Source organism: Coturnix japonica, chromosome 3, assembly GCF_054131305.1.
Source record: "Coturnix japonica strain WE chromosome 3, WE-NBRP24, whole genome shotgun sequence".
Classification (NCBI taxonomy): Eukaryota; Metazoa; Chordata; class Aves; order Galliformes; family Phasianidae; genus Coturnix; species Coturnix japonica.
In genome coordinates this window covers 53,575,730-53,591,319 of record NC_140665.1, presented here as the reverse complement: position 1 = coordinate 53,591,319, position 15,590 = coordinate 53,575,730, and the positions used below count along the sequence as shown (strand labels likewise).

The following is a 15,590-nucleotide window of genomic DNA, read 5'->3' as shown; positions in this document are numbered from 1 at the left end:
CCGGCAAGAGTTCAGCAGAAGGTAGGATGTTGAGAGGGCTCTAAAACTTTGCTAGGAGACATCAGCCTCAAATCCCTGTAGCAGATGACATTTCTTAAGCAGAAGCGAAATCTTGCTTTCACTGAAGCCTGAGGGTGCTTCAACAGCACCTTGCCCCACAGCTCAGAAAGGGAAACAATTTTATATTCATGGCGGAGGAGCAGTGGAGTGTGTAAGGACAGGGTCAGGTGCTCTGTTCCTTACCCCCAGTCACCTATGAGCTGGTCTGCTAGGCAGCTCACTTGCGCTGGCTTTAGCAAAGCCTCCAGGCCACTTGTGTTCTGCTCCATACCTCTCTGCTGGTCACACCCATGGGCAATCATGTCTACAGGCAAAATGTGTTCTTTTAAGTGAGATTAACTACCTGTGATAGTCAGGGGAGATTACTATGTGTTCTGTAACCCTTCAAGCAGGACAACACCATGGAAGAGCCTGCTGCATGCAGAGTATTGCCACTGCTGCTTGCCAGCACTTTTACTACTGAGCTGGCATACTGAGGGACATGACATACGATAATGATGACCGAACAGCAATCTGATATATTATAATGATTGATAATTATTCTGTCAAGTGTCTTGTAAAAGGAAAGAGGAGTAAGAAAACTGGGCAAGGGCTTCTACTCTTGTAAATATCTTTGAGTTTGGTATTCAATGGCTGTTAAGAAGGACCAGAGCTTTTAAGCCTCGTTTTATTTGACTGTAGAATACACTGAGTGAAGGAAATGTCTAGAAAAGAAATGGTGTGAAAATGTTACTTCTGATCCTGTTTGTCCGGCCTTAAAAAGAAGAGCTGATTTTTAATGCAAATTTTTCCTTCCCTTTTCTTTCTCTAAAACTTAATTTATATAAGCGAGGGCTACACAGTTACGAAATACATTAGTTGAAGACAGTTCATACTCTGGACTCTACAGATCCCTGCACCTCTTCCTGTTTTTCAATTTGAACCAGCATGAACCAGCTAAAATGTTTACCTGAAATAATTGCTAAGAAGCAATGTATGGGATTTAGATTATAAAAGCCAAGGGATTTAGACTACTCTAGTGCTCTGTGCCTCAAAAAACAGAGCAAAGCTTTGTCTCACTTTAATATAATGCTTAATCATATAACTTTTTGATTTCTTGTAGAATTTCTTGTATGCTCATGTTATGGTGTTGTTTCACAATCACTGGAATGCTTGGAGTGAAAAGTTGGAAAAGTTTTCCATGAAAATGTGGAAGGGTAGTATGTCTTTCAACAACCCAAAACCAGCTGGTTAATAGGGTGATTTGTTAATTTCTGGAAAGGTGAGTGGAAGAGCATTTGTAAAACTAATGTCTCATGCAAGGAAAAATTAGATTAATGCTTTACAAAATGTTCTGCAGTAAGTAATCCTTTTACCAGCTGGGCTTTATGTAGGCATGTGAGAAGTCTGCAGTACTGCAGCGTTGGCATTCACTGCTTATTTAGATTCATACCTGCATAGCCATAGTGGTTTGATGGCATCAGATTAAATTTGGAACAGATTTCTTTGAGCTTTCCAAGAGAGATAATCTGTGAGAAGCCACCCTGGGGAAAATTAGGCTTGTTCTTTCTTTAACCTTCACAGCTTTTGAACCACATTTCTGTGAGGATGTTTAAAAGGCACTGAAGGATTTTGGTCAAAGATTTGGTCAAGATTCCTAAATTCTAGATTATTTGTCTGTATCTAGCACAGACATCCTGTGCAGCCCAAAGCTCATCATCTAACTTGTTTCTTGGACTCATTCACTCTGAAATTGTAAAATTTGTCCATTTCTGAAAGGGGTAGATGAGAATTTAAACATCTTTTTACACTATGACAGGATATATTGTATGGACGAGTAGGGGCTGGAATCTTCAGTTCACCAGTCATGAGAGATGCTGAGCAGTCACATCTTCTGACTGAGGCAGCAATGGAGAGAACTGAACTTCAGGAGAATCAAACCACTCTGTAGAGCAGAGTCAGCAAAGATATGCACTCATACATGTATACACACATATTCACATGTATCAGTCAGCTTGTTCAACTAGCTAGCATTCAGGCAGAATTGGATTTGTTATGAGTATAAAATGACTTTATAAATCAGTTATTCCCCACTTCTCTTCATTACAATTCCAAACATTGTCTGTGAAAAGATTCCCTTAAGTATGGTGGGGAGCTCAGAGCAGCCAGCACTTTCCCTGACATCTAGATTGCGTTCCAGCAAGTTCATGCCATAGGAAACTCTCATTTTCAATGAGATGATAATCTGTTTTCTTCTTTCACAGTCTTTGATATTATGCCTTGTAAAAGTTACAAAGAGTTCTCTTAGACCTTGTGCTTTGGCTTTGGCTATGGTTTGCCATGCAGACAATCGCCTTGAGCAGAAGGTGCTGTAACCTCCATTCTCTCTGGCAACAAAGGACTTTTTAACCATATCTTCAGCTTAGTCATTGACAGGTCTTGACCATGTGGCAGTATGAATCTAGTCTCCAGATGTCTGGAAATGAAATTCTCTTTAGATGGGAACAGTCTATGCACAGGCTTCAAAAAATCATTGAAATATATGCTAAAAGACTCTACAGAATAGAGTTTTCACAGACAAGGGGACACATTAAAACTGGTTCAGTAAAGAGGGTTAGACACCACACAGAGAATTTTCTGTAAGTAAATTGTTAAAGGACCTTAGAAAAGTTCCTGTTCAGTTACATTTATATATACCACGGTAAGATACTGTCTGAAGTCATCATTCCCTGGATGCTCTTTTCAAGCTAGTCCCAAGGGATAAGTCCGAAATGGGGGAAGAAAATAATATATATATATATATAGAGAGAGAGAGAGAGAAAGAGGAAGAGGGAGAGAAGGGTGGGGTCAGAAACCCAGCAGTATCTCAGACTAGAGCACCTGTGCAAAAAGGCAGTGGCCATTGCTTAATGGTTCCTTGAGCACCCATGGGAGATGAGCCACCAAAAGATGATCATTGCTGTTTTTGCACTAATTTTTTTGAAAAGAAAGGATCAGTGGTTGTTACAGGGAAAGCTAGACAACACTGTCCGATCAGCCCCTGATTATATATCGTCTGAGCTCATTAAACTCCACACACCTCCACACAGGCTCCTCTTTGTAACTGGTGGATGAACATGTTCCTTATTACTATTCCTACTAGAATAATTACAGTATATTAAGACACACGAGGCAGGTCAAAGCAAAGCCCGTTTGGACTTTGCATTTCAACTACGCATTATGCACTTGCATTGTAATATATTCAAACTGACAGCATCGTTAGGGTGAATTAATCTAAATTATGTCTAGACGTTTATTTACAAAAACAAGCATTGCAGAGCTTGCTTGGTGGCTGACTACTCAGAGGAATTAACCAAGAAAATCCTAGGCATAAACCTTATGAATAAATGAATAAACTGATAAATAGAAGAATAAATGAGTTTAGACCACATTTCAGGACCAGTACCAAGACCTTCTCCCTAGAATTTTATTAGCTTATGTGTTCTTTTACCAGTTTACTCATTTTAATTGCCCTCACCTCTGCTGGAGACACACAGCCCTGCTGTAATGCTGACAGAAACTCAGAGGCCAGCACAAGGAAAGCGCAGTAAAGTCACAGCAATTCTTAGGAAGCTCTGCATGATTTCTGCTTCTGTGCAGTAAAAGTGCCCAGAGATATCCACACTTTGTAAGATTTTCATGAATCTCCTGTTTTTTGTTTTTTTGTTTGTTTGTTTTTTGTTTTTAAGTATGCTGTGCCAGCAAACTTAGCTATCATTTCAACAGCAGTAAAGTCATAGATTAGCACTGTTCCGCCATCAGTGGTAATGAGGGCAGAAGAAGGCTTGCAGTTTATGCTGTTCTTATTTATTATTTGTAAGAGCAAAGGCTTTAGGAGCAGGGCTGAATACTTTTAGTACTTTCCACCTACAGATAATCATTTTATTACCTAGCTGTAATAAATCCACACTGCTGCCAGTGCAGCATGTAATTAACTGCAATTTTATAGACCGAATACACACACTTTTTCACTCTTTAAACTCAGTACGGGGTAGAACCTTGCAATGATAGGGCAAGGGAGGGCATGAGAGGTTTGTTATTTCACCATCCTCACGGCCGGCCATGGCTCTCAGGGTCACCAGGCGTACAAGGGACACCTGACTCAGCAACTGTGTGGCCGAGGGCTCTCCGTGTCACCTGAAAGGACCATGCTGCTGTGTCATGATACAGTTCCCTGGCAGCGGCATGGGGACAGCATGTTCCTAGCTCCCGGGAAAATGTAATGCTTTCTCCCCTAGCATGGTGTTCGTCACAGCTGGCTTGGTTTTGAGATCTTGATCTGCCTGCAGTATGCAACCCTCATACGGGCTGACCATGGAGACTGTTGAAGGATTGAGGCAGGAATGTGGGTGGAGTGCAAGCAGTGGGCACATAGATGCTGGACAAGAGGAATGTGAGACCTGAGATTTCTTTGGCATGACAGCTTTGTGTGATGGAGAACACTGGTCATTTTTAAGCTTGAGGAGTCTGACAACAGTTAATTCAGCAACTCAGTGTGCCTTTTTTCTCTGTGGAACATTAGAATGGGCACAGCCTTCAGAAACATGTCTAAACAGCTTCTAGTCTGGAGAAGGCTTTCCCTTGGCTGACTCATGGTGCAGGCAGAGTCACCACTTGTGCAGATGAGCCTGCAGGTAGACCGGGTGGAATTAGAGCGGTGCAGGTATTGCACTTTACAGAAATGGGGCTGAGGTAAGAGAGATGGCCATGCAGAAAGGTCATTTTCATTTCTTAAGATTGCCCAAGATGCCATGCCAAACCCTCCTGAATCCTGTGTGATTAACTACAAATGCCTTACTCAGGGACAGCCTGAACTTGCTCCTGAAGGTGGAAGTCTATCTGCAGTACACTGTTGCTCTTACATTTACTAAATGCTTAGTGAAGTTCTCTGACAAATAGTATCCAATAGTTATTTAGAAAGCAAATATAGAGATGTGTGCTCTGCATAGTTAGCAATTGCTAGAAGCTGGTATGCATTCCTTGTACCTACTCCTAAAGGGAGTCTGAGGAAATACTATGGAGATTTTAAATGGGAACCACAAAGCTATCCTATGGGCTTCCATGCGAATTGTAGTGGGGGAAATATAAGAACCACAATATATTCACTTAAAAAAAAAAAAAAAAAAAAAAAGCCTGAGGTGATTTGGGTATTTTGAATATGTAAATATGTATTAGCACATGGGATGGATGTCAAGGAATAGAGAGCTTTTAAAATTTTACTGATAAAGGCATGGCAAGATCCAATCACTGATAAGCATCCTTCAGTAGGAGAAACTCCAAATCACAGCCTGCAATCAGTCCTGAGGACATCACATAATTGCCTTCAGGCAATGAAGGAATTCCTTCTCTCCTTTCTAGACATACTTTGATTGCTTCTACTACCCACGTACCACTTTCTAAAGTATCAGTCATTGGCTGGAAACAGACGTCTGTGGGGTTAGACCAGTGATGGAAGGCTCAGAGTCATGCCAACCTCCAGATTTGATAAAGGAAAAGCAGTTTGCTCTGGGATGGACTGGTAAGAATCTGTAAGACTTCTGCCTTTATCTTCAGCAAGAGGTGAAGTTTTCAGGTTGGAATTCTTTTGTCCTAGGGCCTTGAGGGTACAGATACTTTGTTCCCTATTTTTTTGCACCTGGTGCATGGCTTTTTCTCTCAAGAACAGAAACAGTATAACTGCAGTCTTTGGGGCATGCAATAATTCAGTCTTCAAAAGAAAAAAGAGACATCACTACCTGAGTTAAATATTTAAAACAAAGTCCCAGAAAGTCCTTCCTAGTCATCCCACCATCCTAGCAGTGCCCGAACTCCTCGTGGAAGTCCCCCAGGCTGACTGCTCATGAAGCCTGAAGCCTTCGTTATTTCTCTTCCTCATCAGCAAACAGGACCTTTTCTCCTTGTCTCCCCTCAGCAACCTGATGTAGGAGGTGTTCTTGGAACCTCCCAAAATGCAATGAGATGTTTTAAAACACAGCTGGGGAAGAAAGTGGTCTTTACATCCCTTCCAGAGTGTATAAATGCCTAGCTGTGTTATGATCTGTTGACACAGGCTTATTTGTCCTTTCATAGCTTGGGGGAATTAAACCCCACGTTTTGAAAGAAAAATCCTTGCTTTTGACAATCCTTTTGAGCATTCTTCATACAGAGGTTTTTCACAAGCTGTTAAGTACGAGCAGCAGTTTTTGAAGAAAAAGTTTAGAAGAAAAGTGCAATGTGCATTTGATACATTTGAAGAAAGAACTGATAACTCCTTGCTAAAATGTAAAAAATAAAATGTATGTAAAGCTTGGGAATGTTGAGTGAAAGTACTGAGATACCTGCTTCTAAAGAGTTTTAGCCCCATTCTCAGCAGTATCCTATCAGCTGGGCTACACTCCTTTCCGCGGCGTGAAGTGCTCTTCCACATTGTATGAGGATTCTAACCAGGACCAGCAACTCTGCAACCAGAGAGCAAAACAATCCAGGAAATTTTTCTTGATAGTCCTTCTGTGGACCTGAACATTCCACCTGGTCAAAAAGGTCAAACAAAAAAGCTAAAGCTATTTTCAGTATAATGTCAGTTTTGTAAACTGCTCATGGGAAACACTTGGGGCTTTTGCTCCCCTGATCCCCCACTAGAAGTTCTGGGACATTAGAGACGTGAGAAGCTCAACCAGCAGTGAAAATTGAGGCAAAGAATGGCTTTTGAACCTACTTGTTAATTTGAATAAAATTTGACGTAAGACTAAAATACTACCAGAACACAATACCTGAATGGAGATGGAAGGAGAGAAAGGGCAGGAGGGTATGGAGAGGGGACAGAAAATATTAATATTAGTCTGTTAAATGAACTAAGTGACAGAGTCCTGTAAGAAAGCCCATTTCATAGTTTCTACTCAATGCTTTTATAAATAAAAAGCATTTCTTTCTCCTGATAATATCCGAAGGCCCTCAAGGTTTGGCCCTCATTTATAAACTTCTCCAATAGCCGCCTTTTCTTGTGACCCTTACAGGAACTTTGCAGGAACAATATATTTGAGAGTTGTCAAAGTTCAGATCATCCAACAAATTCCATGGCTACTGAGGAGGAAAATATATGCATGGTGTAGTCCCAACAGAAATGGGAAAGCTTGTCAGCCTGCAGCCATACATAGACACCACCACCTGATACCAACCAGAACTAATGAAAGGAAAAGGGCTCAATCTGCTTTACCCATTCCAACACGTCCCCCTTAAAACATCAGATTGAACTGCAGGCTAGTAGAAACTAGTTTATTGCTTTTAAATGCTTCAATTGCTGCTGTGATTCATCAATAGAAGAGCGGGCTACAGCATGTAGGGAGGTTTGTTTGGCCAGCTGTGAGCCTGAGCAAGTCCAGACTCATATAACCAGTCATCACTTTCTCACTGTTAATATATCCACGCAAAGCTTTCTGTTGTTCTTGGGAAGAGTGGATGAGGATGGAGGGAATATATGGATGAAATATTGTTCCAGGACAGCAAGTGTCATTTAATCAGCATGTGAAGAGGCATGGGAGAAGAACATTTGCAATGTACTATCTTATATGGAAATCACTAAATCCTGTTTGCTTGAATATTCCAGACATACTTAAGAGGTTGCAAATTGATAATTAACTTTTGTGTCCAACATTCCAGGGCTGAAATATTGTTTCCAAGCTTATTCATTCAGGATGGCCAAAATATGGCCACTGAAAAAGGCACATTTATTCTTTTTGTCTGCTTTTTCTGTCTCTGTGTATTTAAAAAACGTTACAGAAAAGTACATCTCATTTTCTGAGTGAAACAATAAATCATAGTAATTTCAATTTTAACTTTAACAAGAATTATGCTTGGTGTCTGTTTCTGTGGTGTAAATATATCCTATCCTAGCATGTAGTAGAAATTAATTTTAAACAGCTACACAGCTCATGTGAGGTCTCTGATTCTGTTTTCTGTTATTAGCCAAGGAAGTTATTTCTGTAAAATCTATTGGTTCAGTGATAACCATTGGGTCAGTAATTACTTAACATACATTATTATGTCATTGCCACATGTCAGCTAAAGCATGAAGCATTTGAACAGGAGCAGCTGTGTGTTTGATTGCAGTGTGCTATTAGTCTTCTGCTGAGCAAATTTCTGCCAGCTCTATTTCTATTTTCAAAAAGCCTTTCTGCACCTAAGGCAGGAAAAGGAGCCTTAACTGCATATAGTTTTCTCATATTCTGTTCTCTAGGTCCCCTCACACAGTCTGAGCTATGTAATTATAATCTAGGTATCTGGATATTGGTCAGGAACATCTGTATGTTTTCATCATCCAGATTATATCACCACAAGTGCACACATGCAGCACAGATAATCTCTGCACGCACACTAGTTGTATATCCACTGGCATGCTGGATTTACTGTTTAGCTCTGACTCACAGTAGAGAAGGTATGTAGAAAAAGTGTGCAGACACAGCAAATGGATCCAACCCTGTGCCAATGCTTTGCAGTGCTTGCTTTTCTGTCTAGGAAATCCCTTACCCCAGTGTACACCCTCAGTGCTGCAGCCTCAGATGAGGATTGGGACCAAGTATGAAGTAAGCTAAGTGCACGTGGCAGTTCCACGGTGATTAATTTAATGTAATTTAACTCAAATTAACATTTAAATCTCCTTTCACTGCTGGGATATTACTTTTGATATAGTGCACCCATGTTTTTCTCTGTCCTTCGTGGCCTGCTTGCAGCTCCGATGATGATGAATTGCTGGAGTCTTTGACAGCCATGATAAACAGGCATTTCCTTCACCCCCTGACCAGAAGCTTGGCAAGCAGTGAGGCAAGAAAATGAAAAGGTGTTGTTTTTTATTTTTATGAGGAAAGGATAGATAACTGTAACAACACTGTCCCTTTTGCTAATCAGGAGCCGTTCAGTTTGACTCAGATAATACTGCAAGGCTGAAAAGCTGGAGTTTTGTCAGAAAGTGAGGAATAGAGCTGGCTGGGTGCAGTGAAGGAGGTGCTTTGGCAGTGCCAGCATTGGCAGGTGGGACTGCATAGGCAGTTATACTCAGTGTGGAGTCCTCGTAATAGAAGTCTTAATGAAGAGTGGCTTAGAGAACAGGGATTGTTTTGTATGGAGAACAGGGAGCTCAAGGGGGAGCTTCTAGCTCTCTATAGTGGCCTGAAAAGAGGTTGAAGCGGGATGGGAGTCTGCCTCTTCTTCCAGGTAACAGTGATAGGATGAGAGGTGGTGGCCTTAAGTTGCACCAGGGGGAGTTCAGGTTTGATCTTAGGAAAAATTTATTCTCAGAAAGAATGGTGAGGCATTGGAACATGCTGTTCAGGGAGGTGGTGGAGTCACTGTCCCTGGAGGTATTGAGGAAACATGTAGATGTGGCACTGAGGGATGTGGTTAATAGACATGGTGGGGATGGGCTCTTGATTGGACTAGGTGATCTTAGCGGCCTTTTACAATCTTACTGATTCTATGAGTCTGTGATTCTAAGCTGTGATCTTAGGGCAGGGGTTGGTTTTGGGAGTGCATGGCATGCAACATGGTGGGACTGCTGTTGGTGCCACCGGCAGGAAACAAGGAGCTTCTTGTCAGGCCTCAGCAATTTATACTGAGTAGCTGTAGCCCTTGTCTTATCTTGTGTATTTATTCACTTGATCCTTTGCCTGTTGGTTTATCCCCACCTCAGGTCATGATTTTAGCTAACATTCAATCAGTTTGGCTATAAAAAGCAAACATTTAGGTGAGAGGAGTGAATGGTAGTTCAAAGCCCATCAGCCCTCTTAGCTTGCTGCAGGGCTGTGGAGGGCCAGGAAGCACTGCTGGGTGGAAAGCACAGCACTGCAGCCACACCTTGCACCCTGCAGTGAAGACTATTGTTGGTCTAGCTTTTCCATTTGTCTTCTTGGGACCTGCTGGGGGACAGAGCAGGCACTGAGGCAGGAGGAATTGCAGGGACAGGTGGTATGTAGTGGCAGTGGTGGGCTAGAATTGAAGTGACTGGGGGTGGCTCAGATCAGCCATTCTGGGGACCAGGACCTGTTAAATGTTTTCTCTTTGAGCTCCCTGCCCATGTGATGCACAAGCTGCCCTGGTTTTGCACACCCCCTGCATACCAGATTTGGAGTAAGTCACAGTAGTTTTCTACTTTAAACCCACTTGCACCTGTTTCTTTCCCCCACTGAGTGGATCAGCACTGAGGGCAGCTTCATGCCTCTCGCCTCCACCACTTAAGCAGTTTCACATCTCAGCTGAAACAGTCTCTTCTGCCTCAAATGGCCCTTTAAACCTATTTAAGAAAACACTTTTTCAAAAATACTTCCTCTTCTTTTTAAACATTTTTAAAATTGTAGTTTTTGTGTAGAGTCTTAAGGCAAAATCCTTACACTTTTGCTACTGCAGAATCTCACCAGAAGCACAAACTGAGTTGCTAAATTTCTAAACATATTTAGTACAAAGGGTTACAGTTTTTTTCCATTTAATTCATTCTATTAGGACCTCTGAGCAGTCTGTTTCAGTGCCTCATCACCCTCACTGTAAAAGACTTTTTCCTTATTTCCAGTCTAAATCTACCCATTTCCCCTTGTCCTGTCACCACAGACTCTGCTACAGACTCTGCTACAGTCTGTCCCCTTTTTTCCTTAAGCTCCCCTTTAAATACTGGAAGGTCACTATCAGGTCACCACAGAGCCTTCTCTTTTCCAGGTTGGACAACCCCAGATTGTTCAGCCTGTTCTTGCAGGAGAGGTGTTCCATTGCATGTATCTTTTTTGTGGCCCTCCTGTTACGCTCCAACAGGTCTATGTCACTTCTGTGTAGAGGACTCCACATCTGGACTCAATGCTTCAGATGAGGTCTCACCATCACAGAGTAGAGAAGCAGAATCACCTCCCTCAACCTGCTGACCACTCTTCTTTTGATGAAGCCAGGATGTGGTTGAATTTCTGAGCTGACATGTCTGTTCATGCATTAAGGACTTAATCTGAAAGACTGATTTTTGTCTGGCAGAGCACTGGGATAAACGTTTATTTACAAGTGTGTGAACTGTACTTTGAAGGGTAGTGTACCTTAATGTAGGTCTTCAATATGGTGTTGCTATTTTCCTTTGGAAGGAACAGCCTGCCCCTTGATTGTGTTTGGAGTTACTGGAAATTAATATAGTGCAGAAGAAGAATCCATATGCAAAACAGAGAGGGGCTGGTGGCAGAAAAGTGCAAGAGACTTCATGTTTGTGGATAGATGTGCATCACTGTTCCATTTGGTATCTCGGTGATCAAAGCTTTTCTGCAGAAAGTATTGACTTTCAAAACAGTTGGCAATGGCCCTCATACCTCAGCAACGACCAGTTAATCTCCACAACAACCCTGCCAAGATACTGGAATTAACTTCTAGGGGCCACCAATATTTAGTTTTATATCGAAATACAAGGTATCCTTGACAGTTACCTACACAGATTTATTTCCATCTGCATACACGTATTTGCACACAGCTACATAAAGAAAACAAACAATATTTTAGCTTTGCAAGAAAAGGAATTGCAGAGGACTGCCAGATCAGGAAAAGAGCTCTCTTCAGCATGGGGATTGTGTTGGGCCCCTCCCTGAGAACTGCTATAAGCAGATATGCAGGCAGATAGTTGGAGGAGTCATTCTCCTCTTTCTGTCCTCCTCTGCCTTCTGATTCCCCCACTATTGCCTCTCATTCTGTGCTGGCAAATTACTGTGGATGTAAACACATCTAGGCTGCGAGGATGTAGTGAGGAGACAGAGACTGACGTCTTCTTGTTCTATTTAATTAGTTTTCAGTCCATACCACCTGTGGAACATAGTTTAGTGTACACTTCATGGGTTCAGGCAGAGAAGGTGATACAAAGTACTTGAATGAGAAGGTGCATCTTTCTGGTATAGTTCTGGCTTTAAATGACCATGAATTCTATGGCTTTTGAGTAACATATTTCAGGAAAATATATCCAATTCTACTCTCTAAGCTACGTTTATGAGAAGAAAAGGGAGGGGAGTGTTCAAAACTTCATATTGGAGTCTTCTATCTTTACTATGAATAAATTATTTCTATTTATTCATGCATCCAAATTGCACCTCTGCAATTAGTTTAATATCTGAATGCATCCTATACTGTGGGCCTTAACATTACTTTTTTTTTTTCCTCATACAAGTGGAAAGTAGTCAGGTTCTTTGAAGAGTTCCAGACAAGTAGGCAGAGAGTGGCATGGGTCTATGACTTTTTCTTTTTTTCCCTCAGGTCCTCTAATTTAGGAAAACAAAAACGGCAGTATATGAGGGGGAGTGAGGGATGCTAAGCACAGCATTTCAGCAATGTCCTTGAATTCTTGTTTAACTTGTTCACCTGTAATTGCAGCTTATCAGAAGCACATCAGAAGCCTGAGGTAGAAATACAGACAGATCACTGAGCTTGAAAAAATGAAGCCATGAGCTCCAAACCAACAAGGCCAAAATCAAGATTGCTCCAAATATAATGAAATGTATTAGTCCCTTTATAACACAGATAAGTCTTTAAGCTGTGCAGATAAATGTCTTATAAACTTTTGGTATGCTTCTCTGTTCAGCAAAAATGTTTATTTCTAAAACTGGAAAATAAACTAATTCTCCATCTGCATCCAGTCCTCGGGGTTATGGCTAGAAGTGCCTGTCAGAATAAACACATAGACCCTAATCATCAGTATAGTGGAGTTAAGCATCTCAGTACATTTGAGCATCTGAGCTCCAGTATTAGCTCTTAGGACAGGCTTACAAACAGCCGTTGCTCAGCACAGCATGTTGTTTCACAGGGGTATCAAATAGCATGACTCCAGTGATTCCTTATTAGGAAGTTGTATTGAGGTGAGCGTACAAACCTCTGCCAAAGTTTGAGAAACCTAGTCATACATTCAAAGTGAGCACTGGTCATTTAATAACTTATCTCATCTGGAAAAATCATGAAGGGTGTGAGTAATAGGAATTCAGGAAAATTCCCACAAACCATTCAGCGTCTCCCCTTCAAACACTGGAAGGAAAAGAGCATTAGGAAAGACTGCATGTTTGCTACAGATGGCCTTTTGCACCTGCTGCAAGCCTGATGATGCAGAACAACAGATTTGTGTATTCTAAATTGGGAAAATCTGCAGGAAATGTGAAAACTTGTGGAACTCTATCAAACAGTTCTCCATCAAGAATTTATTTACAGAAGTATTGCTCCAATGATAGAACATTCAGAGAAAAAAAATAAATAAATAAGTAAATATATATAAAGTACTTTATAGCCTGTGAAGAGCCGTATGACTTTTCACACTTCCTTGATTATTTTACAGGGCTTAAGAGTAACAATCAGTATGTGAAAGGCTCTTCATATTTTGTATGCTATAAATTTCAACTTGACAAGGCAGTAATGTGGAGCTTCACAGACCACCAAGATGTCTTAGTGGTACATATTATTAAAACCATTAATGGTATATGACTTCAACTGGATGAGCTGAAGACAGGATTTCATAAGCCTACTCGTCTTATCAGACCAGAAATAAGAATGAATGACCCATACAAATACAATAAAGCTGTAGAAAACAGCATACAAAATTCAGTTTGGACTAAAATAAAAGTTGGAACAATATATTGAAAGTGATTAAGAATGGTGATTAATACACCTGCTCTTTGCATACATATTGTTTCTCCACGTCAATCAATAATACTCAGGCTGGAAACAGAGGCTTCTTGAATAATTGGAAGTAAATGTCCTTTTGGAGATGCCTTTGATAATTGAGTAGAATAGTGCCTTCTAAAATTTTAAAATTAACATACAAAATGAGAACTTTACAAGAATTACTACATTCATTACCATTTAGAAAATATCATATCACCAGCACAGAACTCTAATTGCAGATTATTAGGCTGTATTTTAGTGCATCAATGCAGTGTTTCCAGATTTAAAGATTAGGTCCAAAAATGAAAATTCTAAAAACATTTGCTCAGAAAGGAAGCCACCCTTATGTGTATTGCTGCTACTCATTCTCTTTAGAGCCACTGAGCAATTTTTCAGCTCAGTTCTTGCTAAGCACATAAAGGATCACATAGATGGGCCTCTTTTGGAGATCTGCTCCAGAATTATGGAAGAGGAAAGAAGTGAACTAAAGTAAATGAAGCTTGTGAGAAAAATACATTTAGGTATGATTCCAGAAATTATTAGTCGCCACAGACACACTTTGGCAGTCCAAAGGAAGCTTTCAAAAAGTGATCTAAAAGTGTTATGTTAATGACTTCCAGCAGTACACTTCAGAGTCAACCTACAAAGAGGTTTGGGCAGATACATCTCTCCATGCTGTCTAGTGTAGGTATAAAATCCCAAGAATGGAAATCCAAATGCTTTAATGGAGTTTAAAGTTCATGATAATGGTAAATGTAAAGAAAAGACACTGAGTGTCAAAAAACCCTTGTATTCTGGTAACTTTGCCTGCACCAGTCTTATATTTGACTTCCCAAAGCTCTTCCTCTGACTTTCCCGTGATATGAGCAATCACCATAGCTTCACTCAAAGTGTCTGGAGTGGTTGTACATTTCTCCTCATCACTTCCAAGACTTAAAGAAATGCATCCCACACTTTGCTGTGAGAACCTAGAAAAACATCCATTGCCAGGATACTGCACAGACTATTTGGCTGCAAACTGTGCATTACTAAATTATTGTTAGCTACAAGTTAGCTCAAGTATAAGTAAAAGTGTGTAGAATCTCATTTTCTATCCTACATAAAATTTAAAAAAAAAAAAAAAAAAAAAAAAGTATAGATACAGCAGGAAGGTTTAGAGATGTCAGAATTGGTATCTCTCCTCAAAGTTAGCTTTGCTCTCATTGACGAATGTGGCCTTCATGGGGTCAAGGAAGGCATTCTGCATGTCTATGGCTCTTCCCCCACTAACCTTAGACCAGTGTTTAACCCTGCTAGAAGCCTTGATAAGTAGCAGATTATTTCTTTTACAGACCTTTACATGCCAGAGATATCACGTAGGTGTGGTACCACAGCAATTCATATTTCATACTGTCCTGACCTTGTTTTTAATAACTACATTAAGGTACTTGATAACTGTGTACAAAGTCCAACTCAATGAAATGTGTCCTCTTATCCATGATGAATGAGTAGGGTTTGTCATTCACTCAGGTTATCTTTTTTTTTTTTAAACCTTTTTTTTTTTTTTCTTTCTTTCTTTTTTTTTTTTTTTTTTTTTTCTGTCATCTGAGAATTTTATTTAGTGTCCAATTGCAATATGTTGGTTACCTGGAGACTTAGAATTACTTATACATGTGTTATTCAGAATGAAGACCCCAAGGCTGAAAACCCTGGGGCTGAAACAAGGGGAGAAACCTTTCGGTTTTATCTACTGGCTATATGTTCCTATTGTGTTTTTACTTTTGATTGAAGATCTTTTAATAATTTGGATGTTTTGAGTACAAATAATGTAATCCGATTTTCATGTGATAAAACAGAATCTTTCTGTTTTTCTTGGGACTCAGATTCAGTACCAGCATATGTATGAATAC

At 40.4% G+C, this 15,590-nt stretch overlaps 2 long non-coding RNA genes across 3 annotated transcripts in view; both read left to right on the top strand.

Moving 5' to 3' along the window:
• LOC107311703 (uncharacterized) overlaps positions 1–15,590 on the top strand; it is a 98,770-nt gene that overhangs the window by 10,002 nt on the left and 73,178 nt on the right. The gene's annotated exons all lie outside the window — the stretch shown is intronic.
• LOC146761407 (uncharacterized) overlaps positions 5,444–15,590 on the top strand; it is a 42,168-nt gene continuing 32,021 nt past the window's right edge. Inside the window, exon 1 of the long non-coding RNA XR_014944832.1 lies at positions 5,444–5,596. This is a non-coding gene — a long non-coding RNA (uncharacterized LOC146761407). The remainder of the gene's footprint in view (positions 5,597–15,590) is intronic.